Genomic DNA, 15,000 nt, shown 5'->3' on the forward strand with positions numbered 1-15,000 from the left:
GTTACAGTCAACATGGTAATCAGTCATTACGCGTAATGACTGAAATTTCAGTCATCACGCGTAATGCACTTAGGGACATTTGATCCCCCCAGGAGCTAGTACTAAACATGGCGAAATACATTGGACCCCCCCGGGACTAGTACTAAACCCGGCGAAACAGTGTAGGTGACTCACTGTTTAGCCGTGTTTAGTACTAGCTCCTGGGGGGATCAAATGTCCCCTAAGTGCATTACGCGTGATGACTGAAATTTCAGTCATTACTCGTAATGACTGATTACGCATGTTGACTGTAACATATATACATATGTAAACCCAGCCACTGGGGTGGACAAGTGAGACCAACTCAGTGCTGGTCCCAAGCCCGGATAAATGGGGAGGGTGGGCGTCAGGAAGGGCATCCAGCCATAGAATCCAGCCAAAACCAAACACAAAAGTTGACTTGCATGAGATATTGGATAGTGCTAGGGCGTTCCCCTTAGGTGACATGGAAGGCCCTCGCCTGCCCCGTGATATATTGGCAAGGGCTATTAGGTGGTGGGCATCCCTGGTTAATGAGGTGAGTCCAAAAAATGAGAAGAAGAGTGAGGAGAAGGAAGGTGGTGCTAGCTTTGACAGCTGGAACTTTGAATGTGGGGGCAATGGCTGAAAAGGGAAGAGAGATAGCAGATCTGATGGAGAGAAGGAGGATATACATTTTGTTTGTACAGGAGACTAAATGGAGGGGAAATGAAGTGAGAGAGCTGAGATGTGGATATAAACTGCTATATAGTGGAACAAATAAGGTCGGTAGAAATGGAGAGGGAATAATTCTATGAAAATGCTTAAAAGAGAGCATAGTAAGCATGAAGAGGACAAGTGACAGAGTAATGTTTGTGAAACTGTGCCTATATGAAAAAATAGCCAACATTGTGAATGCTTATGCCCCTCAAGCAGGATGTAATGAAGTTGAGAAAGTGGCATTTTGGGAGGAAATGGACCAACAGTTGAGTAAAATACTAGCAGAAGAGAGATTAATTATTGGTGGTGACATGAATGGACATGTAGGAAGGACCAGAGGGTACTGAGAGGGTGCATGGTGGCTGGAGAGTTGGAGAGAGCAATGATGAGGGAGAGAGAGTTGAGGACTGCGAAGTGTCATTTGATTTGGCTATTGTCAACACCTGGTTTGAAAAGAAAGAAAATCAGTACATCAAATACAAGAGTGGAGCAAGAGAAAGTCAGATTGACTTCCTTGTGTGCAGATGATCACATCTGAGAGAGGTGAGAAATTGTAAAATTTTAAATGGAGAGTGTGTGGCAGCACAGCACATGGTGGTGGTAATGGACTTGGAAATAAAGAACGCAGTAAAAGGTAGGTCTGCACGTGTCCCATTAACAATCAAGTGGTGGAAGCTGACACAGTAGGAGGAAGCGAGGCAGGAATTTAAGGAGAGAATATTGAGGGAGGTTAGACTGCTAGAGGGAGTGCAAGAATGGTGGAATCACAACTGTATGGTGATAAAGAGAGTGGGTGGAGAGGTGTTGGGAAAGACATCTGGAAAGAAACTTACTGACAATAAGGAAACCTGGTGGTGGAATGATAAAGTGAAAGAAGTGGTGAAAGCCAAAAAGAAAAAAAAAAAAGACCTGGGAAAAGTATGGACAGCAAGAGGATAAAGAGAGGTACCACAGACATAAGAAACAAGTAAAGAAGGCAGTTGCACAAGAAAAGGCACGAGTATTAGAGGACATGTACAAAGAGCTGGAAACACCTGAGGGGGAGAGAAAAATTCACAGAATTGCGAAGATGAGGGACAAGAACACCAAAGACTACTCTCATATAAAACAGGTTAAGGATGGGAACGGAGTGGCTTTATGCAACGAGGATAAGATAAAGAAGAGGTGGAAGGAATATTATGAACACCTGTTGAATGAAGCAAATCCTAGAAAATTCTTTGAAGATGGATTCCAGAACCTTGGTATGACACATACTATTAGCAGGAAGGAAGTAAAGAAGGCACTAAAGAAGATGAAAAATGGTAAAGCAATAGGACCAGATGGAATTCCTGCAGAAGTGTGGAAGAGCCTGGGAGAAGAAAGAATAGACATCCTGCGGGACCTAGCAAAGAAAATATAGTCAGGAAAAGATATCTATCTATAAACAGAAGGGTGACATCCAGGATTGTGCAAACTGCAGAGGAATAAAGTTAATGTCGTACACTATGAAAATCTGGGAAAGAATAATGGATTAAAGAATTAGAGGAGAAACATCTGTAGGTGAAGAACAGTTTGGTTTCATGCCAGGAAGAGGAATGACAGATGCAGTGTTTGCCCTCCGACAGATGATGGAAAAACACCAGGGAAAGCAGAAAGAACTGCACATAGTATTCATAGATCTGGAAAAGGCATACAATAGAGTACGACGCCAAGAGGTTTGGAGGTGCATGCAAGTAAAGGGAACACCGGAGAAGTTTGTGAGGTTGGTCCAAGATATGTATGAAGGAGCAAAAACACAGGTTAAAAGCAGTGTTTGGTGAACTGAATGGATACCAGTACAAGTTGGTTTACACCAGGGATCTGCTTAAGTCCATATCTTTTTGACCTGATAATGGATGTGCTATCTCAAGGAAAAAGAGATCAATCCCCCCTGGTGCATGTTGTTTGCTGATGACATCGTGTTATGCAGCACCAACAGAGGGGTAGTGGAGTCAAAACTAGAGTAATGGAGGAAGGTACTGGAAGACAGAAGTTTAAAGATCAGTTGGAAGAGGACTGAATACTTAAGTTTTAATGAAGATCTAGACTCCAAGATTAGTATGGAAGGGACAAGGTTGAACCGAGTAGAAAAATTTAAGTATCTTGGTTCAACAGTGGCTGATGGTGGAAACTTGGATGTAAAAATAACACACAGAGTGCAGGATGGATGGAAAAATTGGAGAAAAATGTCAGGTGTCTTGTGCGACCACAGAATAGGAAGAGTGTATAAGACAGTAGTGAGACTAGCTTTGATGTATGGCGCAAAAACATGGCCGGTAAAGAGAGAGAGCAAGAGAAGAAACTGGATGCGGTAGAGATAAAAATGTTCAGGTGGATGTGTGGAGTAACAAAAATGGACAGGATCCAAAATTAAAGAATAAGAGGAACTACTAAAGTTGTAGAACTATCAAAGAAGGCCCAAGGAAGAAGACTGCAGTGGTGTGGCCATGTGACGAGAAGGGTTGAGACATATGTAGGGAGGAGAGTGATGCAGATGGAGGTGCCTGGTGGTAGAGCAAGAGGAAGAGCAAAGTGAAGGTGGATGGATGTAGTTAGAGAAGATCTGAGAGACAAACACTTGTCACACGATGATGTGTTTGACTGAGCCAGGTGGAGGAAAGCTGTCAGAAACATCGACCCCACACAGAAGTGGGAAACGATGCAGAGAAAGAATATATATATATATATATATATATATATATATATATATATATATATATATATATATATATATATATATATATATATATAGGCTATGAGTGTATATATATATATATATATATATATATATATATATATATATATATATATATATATATATATATATATATATTTTTATATATATAAAATATATATATATATATATATATATATATATATAAAAAATATATATATATATATATATATATATATTTTTATATATATATATATAATATATAATATATATATATAAATATATTATATATATATATATATATATAAATTTTTATATATATATATATATATATATATATATATATATATATATATATATATATATATATATATATATATATATATATATATATATATATATATATATATATATATATATATTTTATATATATATATATATATATATATATATATATATATATATATATATATATATATATATATATATATATATATATATATATATATATATAAATTATTATATATATATATATATATATATATATAAATAAATTATTATATATATATATATATATGTAATATATATATTATATATATATATATATATATATATATATATATATATATATATATATATATATATATATATATATATATATATATATATAGTTTTGCACTAAGCTGTTTCCTGGAATAGGTAGCAGTTCCTCAAAAAAAAAAAAAAAAAACAGTAGCAATAACCACATCATCACTCAAACTTCAACTGCTGATTCAACTAGCCATGCCGAACCCCGTCCCTCCTCCCCCCTGCATCCTCTGCGTGCCACTTACCTCTATCTTTCAAGCACTATAGCTTGATGGATGTTGAGGCCACTTTTATGGAATACATTTTTCATAGCCACTATCTGTCCATCCCTAAAGTCTTCCTCTCCTTCTTCCAAACACTTCAGAATTGTATACTCTTTCCACCAGCCTCTCTTCCCTTATACTTTCCACATGACGAAATCTTTTCTAAATACTCTGGTTCATTATTCAACGAGCATTAACCCTTTTACATTTTTGAAGTCATATGTGTCCGTGTCTCAGCCCAATTTTAATATCAAGCCAGTCATTCTTCATCCTACAAAGTAACAGATGCCTAATTGCCATTATAAAAACGTTTTATCACGCTCAGCAACTTATCCTCTATACTATGCATCATCAACATTGCCTGTATTAATTCTATCATAGACGCTTTCGATCTGTGCATAAACGAACACGTCATCCACACACCTTCTTTATCTATACCCATACTGTTCAAACTCTGTCAACCCGCCTGCTATCTGCCTTACCTTCTCAGCCAAAATCCCACCATATATCTTCCTCGGCATACTAAGCAAAGTTATGCCCCTATAAATATAAATCACCTATATCGCCTTTACGCCCATAAAGTTGAATGATTATTCCTCTCACCCATTCCTTTAGAGCCTTCCCCTCATCTGTACGTACCTTACACGCCCCAGCCAGCTGCTCAATCAAGCTTTCACAATTGCACCTCATATATTTATTTAAGGGTGTGTGTAAAGCTCCTTGTTGGATGAGTCGGTAGAGTTGTCGGCTAGCACTCTGCTAGGCCCGAGTTCGAGTCTCCGGCCAGCCAATGAAGATTTAGAGGAATTTATTTCTGGTGACAGAAATTCATTTCTCGGTATAATGTGGTTCGGATTCCACAATAAGCTGTAGGTCCCGTTGCTAGGTAACCAATTGGTTCTTAGCCACGTAGAATAAGTCTAATCCTTCGGACCAGCCGTAGGAGAGCTGTTAATCAGCTCAGTGGTCTGGTTAAACTAAGGTATACTTAAGTGTGCGTGTGTATTTTACAACCAAATGCCTCTTACCTTTAGAGTGAGTAGCTATAGACTGTGCTAACCTTCTGGCTCTCAGTCAATCCGCTTTGGAATGATGTTTTTAGCCTCATGTCCTTCTACTGACTGTAAAAGCAATCCACTAATCGCCAGGTATTTATTCAACCATTTAGTCTATGGAGAAACAATAGATCTTTCAGAAAATAGGTTCAAACAGGCCCTCCTTCCTCCTATGAGATATCTATCTCATCCATCTATTACATGTATGTATGTATGTATGTATGTATGCATGAATGTATGTACAAAAAGTATGAGCTTATCTCTATAACACAATTATGTTCAATATTCCTGTGATGCAAAAAAATAAATACATTTGAGCATACACTAACAGAAAGAATTTTTTAAAAATAAAGTTATAACTAATCTCTTTAAAACACTCATTACTATGTACATTCGCCTTTTGGGTATATACATACACACGACCACAAACAAGTAGCTATTCGTTTACTAAAATAGTCCCACTGCCAATTAAATGGATGAAAAATTTCAATAAGAGAATATAACGGAAAAATCAATGATACATCACACACTCTTACCATTAGATAGTGCCACTGGACAGGGGCTGCCCAGAACGAGAATGAAAAATGAATTCTGGAGCATGCTTACAAACAGGCTCCGATTCCAAGATTCGCCAGACCACGCATCACCACCACTTAACCAAGTTTGCTTTCACAATCACGCGAAGAGACTGCAAACAGGAACTGTATTTTGTTATTTCTTTACCACTTCCAGCTTCAGAAAGGAATTCTTCTCTTTCAATTCGAGTATCCTCAGTGTTCTGAAGTTTAATAAAGTTGTACCTTGAACCGGTGTCGCAGAAATAATTTTGTTTGGAGTGTCCCTCCAGCGCTGCTTTCCGACCTATTTTTCATCTATTTCCAGTTTACTCTCCCTAGCTGATGGCGCAAACCTCTTTCACTTTTGTCGTTATCATCATCATCATCATCATCATCATCATCATCATCATAGTTTCCGACGCCCCGTGACGTAAAAGGCCTCTGTGAAAATAAGCCACTTATGTCTTTCCTGTGCTTTGTCTTCCACAAATCTTCACTCATCTCCGATCTCCCTTCTCATAATTCTCGTCTATGTAGGTCTGGGTCTTCAACCCGCTTTGGTGCCAACAAAAGCTCAACTGACACCATCACATGTTATTCGACCGCGGATTGTGCAAAGGAGCAAGTCCAAGCCATCTACCTTTCATCATTCTCTCGTTTACATGTGGAACTTCTGGAATTTCCCTTATGGTATAATCTCTCACTCTATCCTGCCATCTAACTTTTAATCAATAGTCTTCGTAAAACTTGATCTTGAATCGACAAACGCTTTTAGATTTAGTTTCACTGCCACAACATGATTCACGTTCAGATCATAGTAAACTTATATATATATAATCTTACTTCCGTATGAATCATTTCCAAATCTTAATCTGCCTGGCCATTGTTTTATTTGTTTTATCTAGTCTTTCACAGAAATTCTAGCTCAATACAGCTTGTACTGAACATCAGTGTTTCTAAACATCTGAATAATTAAACTTCAATAATCCTTTCTCCATCAATTGTTCATACACCGCCCTTATTACGTCTGTTTTCATTGGATTTATTTTGAGTTTTATCTTTTTATCTAGATGATATATTTTATTGAGCAAGCTTTGAAAATACTGTGTTATGCTCTGCTGATTGAGACGGCATCATTTGCATATTCTAAGCCTTTCACGCTTCTGTCTTCACGCCAATCTCATCCTTCTCTTACATCTCCGACCACTTTAATAAAACCTACGACATGCCAAGGTGAAATAACGTTCCCTTACAGCACCCCGCTAGTTCCTGTAAATTCACTTGACAAGATCTGTCAACACTGACTTTGCATCTACTTTGCATCTACTTAGTTCATGGATGATTTCAATTAGGTTTACAAATTTCACAGGAATGCCCTAAGAACAAAGGGCCTTCCATAACATGCCTCTGGAATCTGGCAAATGCCATCTCGTGATCCACGAAAGCCATCAGAAAGGATTTTTAAATTCCTTACGCTGCAGCACAATATGTCTCGTCATTTATACTAATCTGAGCAACTCCTGCGTTTCCTAAAACCAGCTTCTTCTTCTTTGCAACTTTTATCAGTTTCTTTCTCCAGCCTATCAATGTTAGGCATGCAGACTATTTTCTTTATAACTGACAAAATCACCATAACTGAGTTACCACATTCAGTCTGGTCACCTTTCTTTTGTACCTTTGGCATGGCTTCCTGTTCCAATTATCAGGCTCTGTTTCCTCGCTCCAAATTCAAATTCTGCAAAGCCGTCTATTCACGGTGTCCAGTTTCAGCTAAAATCAACTCTACAGTGTTATCATAACCGAGGATTTCATGTCTCCAAAATTTGTTTATTATTGATTCCACGTTAAAATCTGTGAACCCATTCAACGGCTCATTCAGACCTTAGTTAGCTTCTGGTAAATGAATCAAATGATCCTACACATATCTTTGGCATGAAATCAAAATCGTTCTGTCCAGCGTTGTCTTTCCTTTCTTAATTTCATATCAGACCGAGTTCTCCTTTAGACAAAACTGGATTTCCATTGCTTTAGGGGTCAATAATTCATACGTCTAATAATACAGTTCATAATATCTTAGATATATCTGTGTTCGCAAATGTTTTACGAGAGCAGATGCTAGCCTCTCACAGATATGGCCATAGCGCATAGCCCACGTGCCTTTATATGACTCTCCTGATTCTAAGTCTGATCGTCATTGTTCTGCAATAAAGTCATTGCAGAAAAATTGCGTTCCTGGAAAATTTAAAAGATGGAACTCTACTTTAGTCTACTCATTTTATAGCTGACGGTAAATATCCGCAACTGATGTCATTGAAACTTCTGTCCTGCTTCTGATTGGTCGACGTATTTGAACTGTAACCTCAGATGAGTAACAAGGAGCAAGAGTTTTCCTCAATCACGTTACCTCCAACGATATACGCTAAACATAAACACAAATTAAGCAGATTTCCATTTTCTTTAATTACGTTTATTGATTTCATTTAGGTAATATATAAGACATTTAATTTCTTCCAGTCCTTCCTACGTCAACTAAGATGCCAATCTTCGGTTACAAGGCACAGAACATGAGTGACTTCATTTTGGCAGTATAATTAAGAGCTAATTAAATTTCTAATAAACAATGGACTTAAGAACCATCAGCTTGAATTACTTAGTAAACACACAAAATGGTAGAGAAGCCAACACTGTGGATGTCAGCGATATGATAGGCTTATTAAGCCTTATGACCTTTGTATGTTGAAATGCAACATATTCTTTATCCATATTCAACAAGTTTCTGATAATAAATTCTCAGTAAAAGTTTCCTGATACATTCCCACACAAACACATATGCATAATTAAGATACTGAATTCCCGGGCCTCAGTGTGACCCATGGTCTCTCTCACTCTAGATTTATACGACCTGCTGCGCGTATCAACGACATTTAAAGATATTTTGTTAAGCGGGAACCCCGACGCTACATTAAAGCCTCTTCGTTTGTCAGGCCTCAGGAATAGCATGAAATTGCATAACGAAGGGTAGAGTGGGTTTGGGGAGTATGGGAGAAAGAAGCAAAGGTACCAGGTATTACCCATTAGGTATTACTAACCGGTTCTGTGACTGAAACTTTAGGATGAAGGTTCTGGCTCACGTCCTGATCTCCAGCCCCTACTGCAAGACCCTAATTGATCTTCATATATATATATATATATATATATATATATATATATATATATATATATATATATATATATATATATATATATATATACATACATACATCTATATACATATATATATATATATATATATATATATATATATATATATATATATATATATATATATATATATATATATATATATATATATTACATACGACATACATACATACATATATATTTATATATATATATATATATATATATATATATATATATATATACATATATATATATATATATATATATATAAAATAGTCTATATATATATAGATAGATAGATAGATAGATACATAGATAAATACATAGATGGATAGATAGATAAATAAATAAATAAATAAATAAATAGACAGATAGATAGATAGATAGACATGTTAAACAAATAAGCAAAAATAAACTAAGCAAGCATAAACTTAAAAGTACTCACGGTCCTGTTCCCAATGGAATGCACCCGGCAGTGGAGTTCGCACTGTCGACCGACGTGGGCTGTCTGGTTGGCCTTCATTGTGGGGTCGAAGTAAGGCTGGTCGGTCACCAGAGAAGGCATCAGGAGCATGTCGTCACCAGAGGTCATCCTCAAAGTGGCTGCAAGAGGAATAAAATATATAACTTACAAAACGCAGACATTTCCCGTGACCTCAAAATGAACATTTTTACAGTTAGAAGAGATCGATACTCTTCAAGGCCATAAATAAAATTAAAATAATAATTCAGTTAGAAAGATTGATATTCTCAGTGACTTTAAAACGAAGAGATTCCAGTCAGAGGAGGTTAATGTTCATATGGCAATAAAATTAAGAGATGTCAGAAATAGAAATTGATATTTTATAAGACTGCAACTAAAGAATTACGGAAAAAGAGATTGATATTTTGTGGTAAGAAATGAATAGCATGCAAAATGAGTTTGATCATTTATATTGTTAAACGTCAGTAAGAAATGACTGATAATTTCCGTTACTATAAAATGAACAGGTATCAATAAGAAGGGGCTGGTATTTCATAAAGATGGAATTGATAAAATAACTTAGAAAAAGGTTGCTTTACCTGGATACAAAATTAATGGATATAAATTATAATAGACTGGTATTTTGTATTTGTAAAAAAATCAATTTCCAGTTTTTATGGTTTTGCAACGAACAAATGTTAGCCAGAAAATCATGGAAAAGACGTCAGTCAAAAGCAAAAAATAAATTTTTTTACAACTGCAAAATAAATAGACGTGAGATAGGAGGGACAGACATTTTATGTCAAATTAACATCATGAAAGGGAAAGAAAACAATATTTTAATGAGCAAACTGAATGAGGTTTAGTTAAAAAGATCGATGTCGTGTAGGAGTACAAAGTGAAAGATATGAGTTGAAGGACACTTATATTTTACTGTATGAGTTTATAAAATAGATAAATATCTTATCTGCATCAAAAAGAATAATCTTGCTACAAGATCATTCAGATACCTACAAAATACAAAGGTACAGTTACTCAAAAATGTTTTGCAACATACTTCAAAACTTTTCGGACAACAGCTTATAATAGTAACATCTGGCGCTATTTGGCAACTCCGTCGTAAGCACATGAAACAACCACAGACACGACTGGTGCGTCAAAGAAATTACCTCCCGCTTGCCTTAAACCGAATTTTATTTCTCTCTAATATTATTACAATTGTTTCCCTCTTCATCATTGTTGGTGGGAGTGATCACACATCAAGGCAAGAAAAAACTATTTTGGGGAGAGGGAAAGGATAGAAAAGGAACATTTGGTAGGGAAGAAAATAATTACAGTCCCGGACAACAACTCTATTGCACCCATCAGCAGGAAGCTAGATGATTTCAAATTGATAGGCAGCTACAAAAACACCATTAGAAATAAAATAGTTAGAAACAAAAAGTTGTTGGGGGGGGGAGAGATAAGAGGGTGGTATACTGTATATGGCAGCGTGTCTAGACTGTGAAGATGGGTACTATGGCGAAAATGGCAAATCCTGTAAAGAGCGAAGCGAACAACACCTGCAGAACATGAGGCATTATAATCAGACGTCAGCAGTTGCCAAACATTGTTGGGAAAATGACCATAAAACAGACTAGGAAAATATGAATTTTCTGTACAGGAACCCCAACAAAACAGCCAGACTGGTTGTAAAGAACGCCTTCGTAACATCCGCTAACAACACAATGGCAGGGAACACCGGAAACGGCTTTGAAGGCAGCATATCACGAAAAACTGTACACTCCACAGTAGCAAGGAAACAAAAGAAAAACGCAAGAGGACGTATGGGCAATGAAAACCTGGATGGAGATGCGGGCAGAGAAAGACCAAGGTCTCGAGGGGGTTGGGTCACACAGGAAGTGGAAGGCAATTATAGGATTAAAGTACCCAGCGCACAGATATAAATACAGCTGGACTACGCTCTGGTTGTTGTACGCATATTTGATAATGGGGAATGTGTGTCCTAAAAGCTAGTCACTTTTTCTGAATAAATATTCTACTAGATACCATCAAGTTTGAATGAGGTCCTGTTAGTAATATATATACATATACATATATATATGTATATATATATATATATATATATATATATATATATATATATATATATATATATATATATATATATATATATATATATATATTATATATATATATATATATATATATATATATATATATATATATTATATAAATAATTTTTACAGGGAAGTTTATGCAAAATTTTGGGAAATGAAATGAAAGAAAAAGTATTTTTGAACAGAAAATTTTCTATGAACATGTACAATTTAAGGCTTCGTTTGTCGCTGAGGTGAATTTTTAAAATAACCGTATATCATGCTGCTCTGGGGCAAGTAAGATGGCGTACGGGATATCGAAGTAGTCAGGGATATGGGGCGGGGGGGGGGGTGTTGATGAAACGCATTAGGCAACTGGATTGCTAATTTTTTTTTATGATTTTTTTTCTTACAAATTATTGAAAAATATATCATTACAGTCCCTTCAACTAGTAAATCACCTGTGAAGAGATTTCATGTAATCTGATTTTAATGATTAGCTTTACGTATTAAGAAATTGGAGTAAATGTTGCTTGGAACATTTTTATTTGTGATCGTTGGATTCTAGCGCACTCTGGCCTGCCGCCTCGTCACGGAATTGTTGAATCAAAAGTCAGGGCTAGGCTTACGCCTATGCTTAATAAGTGATAGTGACAGTAGTCTACTGCACTTCCAATAATGTCAGCTTTTACCTCTTTCGGTTACTATATGAATAGGCTATCTTTGACAAGAACAAAAGAAGAAAGGGAATTTTCAGTATGTTCCCATTCTTTTTTCATCTGATAGTGACAAAGTGATAAATGGTTTGGTACCGAAGTGACTCGAACACTCGACAGTAAGAAACAACAACTTCCAGTCGACATTCAAAACCATTCGGCTATCAAAAGAGAGGTGTACGTTAATGTCGACAAAGTGATAAAAATTCATAAATGTGTATATATATATATATATATATATATATAAATATATATATATATATATATATATATATATATATATATATATATATATATATATATATATATATATATACGTATATACAATAGATAGCAAGATGGATATTTGAATGTTCTGTGATAAGAGTTCTTTCTCTCTCTCTCTTTCTCTCTCTTATAATAACTCCAACAAATTTTCATTGCATTTCTTGTCTGTATATCTCTACGTCTCTTCTTTCATTTTCAGCTGAAAGATTCTCTCCAAATTCTCTTTTACTCTTCTCATTTTTCATCTTATCAAAAACCTTAATCCCAATAAATTATTTCTCTTTACACAGGCTCACAGTCTCTCCACTAACATAAACAAAAGTCTTCCTTTTCAGCATTAGCAGAATAAGCACTACTGATCCTGACGCTGATTAGAAGACACTAAAAAAAAAATACGACAAAAGAAAAAGCGGATCTTTTGATGTGTCTGTCAAGGCCGTCTGTGCAAGTCACAAACATGTTAAGGTAGACACTTCTTTGATCACTTCTTTCAAGGTAAACTGAAAGAATATTTATTTTTCTCTTTTTTTTTAGATTTTTTTAATTAAAGTTCTTTGACTGGTTATGTTTGACTGTTTTTTTCTTTAGCTTTTTTAATGATGTTTTTGTCATGAAGGTAAAAATTATTTTCTTTTCACGTTCAGTCAATATTTATATTCCATCTTTTCTTGTTGTTCTTTTTTGAAAGAGGTTGTCAGTTTAATAAAGACTCGTTGATTTCTATTTTACTTTTCAAACCAACGTATATCTAAACTAACCGAATAAGTTACCTGGCGTTAAAAATAAAAGTCATTGACACCAACGAATATATGAAAGAATAATGATTTTCCATTTGAAGGTCTTCGACTGGTTCTCTTACAAGATCCATTCTGTATATTTTGCACAGGAAATAATTGTTTTGTAAAACATACATTCACAATAGCAAATAAATTAGCATTTTCTCTTTATATAATGTAATGTTTAAGTATATACTCTCTGTTTGTTATTTAAAATCTACTGGTTCAATTAAATATGACGAAAAAAGTTATATATTTAACGCCTTTTCTTGCATTGCTGCTTATGAGGGTGCATTTTTCTTTTGTCTCCTTATTTCCTCTTCTTTTCAAACTTTATATATCATTTACATATCCTTCATTATAAAGCTTTATGTACAGATAGACAGACCGAAAATTAAACCTGATTTCTGCATATATCAATCAAAGACAATAATTCCGTCATTATCGTCTCCACTTCTAGTTTTCTATAAAAGAAAACTATTGAGATGGCTTTGTCTGTCCATCAGCACTTTTTCTGTCCGCCCTCAGATCTTAAAACCACTGAGGCTAGAGGGCTACAAATTGGTATGTTGATCATCCACCCTCCAACCCTTACACACAACAAATTGCAGCCCTCTAGCCTCGGTAGTTTTATTTTATTTATTGTTAAAGTTAGGTATGAACGTGCGTCTGGCAACGCTATAGGACAGGCCACCACCGAGCCGTGGTTGAAAGTTTCATGGGCCGCGGCTCATACAGCATTATACCGAGACCACCAAAAAATAGATCTATTTTCGGTGGCCTTAATTATTAGCTGTACAAAAAACTCGATTGCGCCGAAGAAACTTCGGCGCATTTTTTACTTGTTTTCTTCTGAATCAAAAACATCGTGGTCGTATGAATCCAGAAAGGAAACTATACGTATCCTTGAAGACATTAGTCATATCAATATGTGTGTGGGTAAAACAACTTAAACCAAAAGTTTTTTTTTTGGATAATTATACCTTCAAATAATAGTAGTGAGTCCAAACTCAGTTCTATCTTATCCATCCCTTAATTCCGTAACACTGTTCTTGAAAACTTGGCTCCCTGTACTTAGAACTTCTGCAGTCCCTTTTCTAACTTTTAATGTTTCTGTTACCGAGACAACTTAAAAGTCCCCTTTCGCCTAAGTTCTCATCAAGTTTTTCCACTTCACTTCCTAATTCTACAATACTGGGTTTTAAGTCTTGATCCTCCGGCAGAAGAACATCTCCCATACATTTTTCTTCTTCTAATGTTTGCGTTCCTCAGACGATAAAATCTTTTTTCCGGCAAATTTTCTAAAATTTCAGAACCATAATTTCTCTGTTCTAGTTCCTCTGCTCTAGGATACCGGGTCTATTTTTCTTCTAGCGTAGGTCAGAAATTTTCAAGTTCGTTTATTCTAAGTCTTCTTCAAATTTTTAACTTTTCCTTGCATTCTGTTCTGGAGAGTTCAAACCTTTCTCTGTATGCTTTTTGCCCGTTTGTTTTAAGTAGTTTCGTAAGTTTTCACACGTCACCTAATTCTACAACAGCCCAGCTTTCGAAAACATGGTCTTGGTAACATAAGAACTTCAAGTTTTATTTTCTAGCAATGTATACCTTACTTGAAGCTTCCTTG

The 15,000-nt window shown here is 35.5% G+C and overlaps 1 pseudogene; it reads right to left on the minus strand.

Moving 5' to 3' along the window:
- LOC136853113 (hemicentin-2-like) overlaps positions 1-15,000 on the minus strand; it is a 462,981-nt pseudogene that overhangs the window by 64,809 nt on the left and 383,172 nt on the right.

The sequence above is a fragment of the Macrobrachium rosenbergii genome, chromosome 26 (genome assembly GCF_040412425.1).
Source record: "Macrobrachium rosenbergii isolate ZJJX-2024 chromosome 26, ASM4041242v1, whole genome shotgun sequence".
Taxonomy (NCBI): Eukaryota; Metazoa; Arthropoda; class Malacostraca; order Decapoda; family Palaemonidae; genus Macrobrachium; species Macrobrachium rosenbergii.